This window comes from Panicum hallii, chromosome 7, assembly GCF_002211085.1.
Source record: "Panicum hallii strain FIL2 chromosome 7, PHallii_v3.1, whole genome shotgun sequence".
Lineage (NCBI taxonomy): Eukaryota > Viridiplantae > Streptophyta > Magnoliopsida > Poales > Poaceae > Panicum > Panicum hallii.
In genome coordinates, this window is record NC_038048.1 from 26715181 (window position 1) to 26717383 (window position 2203).

At 41.4% G+C, this 2203-nt stretch overlaps 1 non-coding gene across 1 annotated transcript; it reads right to left on the reverse strand.

The window, feature by feature from the left end:
- Positions 1-1857: 1857 nt before the first annotated feature.
- TRNAR-ACG lies at positions 1858-1930 on the reverse strand. Its single transcript has one exon. It is a non-coding gene; the product is annotated as a tRNA-Arg (tRNA).
- Between the last annotated feature and the right edge of the window lie 273 nt (positions 1931-2203).

Here is a 2203-nt window from a genome sequence, read left to right on the forward strand (position 1 = left end):
AAGCCTATATTTTATAGGAATTACAACTATACCCTTAGTCTCTTGTACTACTCACATGTATCATAGCAAGCATACAAATATCTCACTAATTACCTGAATGTTACAGTTATGTTGGTGATGAGGAAGATATGGGAGATGTACGAGATGCTATTGCGCAAGCATTAGCTGGAGGATATTGATAATGTAATTTGCGCAAAAAAATGATGTAATGACACTCTATTATCTAATTTATAATTAAGTTACATTATCTTATTTAAGAGTAATTTATGATTAATTGTATGATATATTTGTGTTGTTAATAATTCTATTGTTGTTCTAATGTAAAAATAAATAAATATATATTCGTACATAAGAAATACATGTATTCAGTACACAGTAAGGGTATTTCAGTCATTTCTCACTACTGACAGGATTTTAACCCATTCAATAAGCAGTCTGCCAAACATTTAACTTATGTGACCAGCTGCTTCTTTAACAAGCTGCTTCTCTGGCAAGCTAGCCACCAGCTGGCTTCTGAACAAGTTTCAACTGTGCCAAACAGGGCCATAAGCTGCAAAGTCTATGGTCAAAATGAATCAACTAATCACATCTTTTTTTATTGTGCTGTGGCAAAATTTATATGGTGTGTGTGTAGAGATTGGCAGAGTTGGTATATGATACCAATAAATGTGGAGGACCTTCAGGAAAATGTCTTAGAGAGGAGTGACAAAAGATCCAGAAGTTTTTCAGTCTTCCTTTTTGGCTGTGTTGCTTGGTGTTTGTGGCTAGCGAGAAACTACTTTGTTTTCAATAATATTGTAATATCTTTCCCTAATGTTTTTTCTTTACCGTATTATATCATTCATGCAGAGATTGCGGTGTCCTGAAGAAAGGGGATGGAAGAAGCAAGATAGAGATGGAGGCCCAAAGGCTGAAGGTGCTCGTACAATCCTGGCGGTCTGAAGACCACTAGTGCGCACTGGAAAACTTGGAACATCTTTGCTGTTGGAGCTATATGCTCATGTAAGCAGCGTGTTCGATCCGTTGAGAGGGGGTCTGGAGAGATACGTTTTTCCCTTTTCTTTGTTTAGCTCGTGCCGGTATGCTTTCTAGAGGGGAGACTAGAGAGTGTGCTAGGGGCTTTGCTGCGTTCCTTTTCTAAACTGAACTTATCCTTGTAAAGCTGGTAACCCCAGCGGATGTTCGTGCTTTCTGGAAAGCTGGGCCAAAGAGCCTTTGGTCTAAAAAAACATCTCCTCCGGCTGGCTGAGGCTCTTGAAAAGAAATCTCAATCACTTGTCCATAAATGGCTGGCCGGAGCTCCTGCCGACTGTGCTCATTTCGTCCTCTTCTTAGTAAGATTAGCTTGGTTGGGCTAAACAAAGAAACATGCTAGTTTATTGGAATAATAGCAGTGCCATTCGCATAGATTTCTTCTTGGACAACATCAAAAGGAGATGGCTTCATGGTTGTCTTCCGATGGAGCAAATGCCCATCTTTCGTATTTTGTTATTAACCTACACATCGGTGCGAAACTTTCTCTACAGTCTTCTTCATGGATACCCCTGGTCATCGCTGACAGCTTACGCAGGAAACAAAAAAATGTTTCAATGGTTCCCAAATTACAATAATCACAATTAATTTAAAAAGCGAAGCAGAACTCTTATAGTCACTCATCAAATATTATTGCTACGTTCGTGTACTCAGCCACCATGCATGTATATCTCTCGTCTTGCCTGCTGAAAGTTGCTTCTGAAAAATCATTAATCCAGTGAAGCTTGCTAAAAAGACAGGATGTACATGGAAATTCGGAGAAAAATTAAAACTCAGGACGTATATGCAAATCTGAACCAGGAAGGACTAAAAAAGACGGAATGGCGACTCCGCTGGGGATCGAACCCAGAATCTCTGGTTCCGTAGACCAGCGCCTTATCCATTGGGCCACGGAGTCAAGCACGTCGGACAACCGATAAGAACATTTAGGTACAAGAACCATAAACATTGTACAGTGCAGCCGACAAGTCAACCCCGACTGCGGAGCGAGACAAGAACCTGGTGGTGTTGCGCTCATGTGATCTCAACCCGCCAGTTCTTTGCGCTTTCCGGGTGTGTTTCTCATGTGAGAATTGAAGGGCGTTGTTGCCAACGCAACGGCAGCAACCCTCCACTATTGGAATCCACAGGTAATGCGAATCCATCCGGATCGGCCTCCACGCTCGTCCAT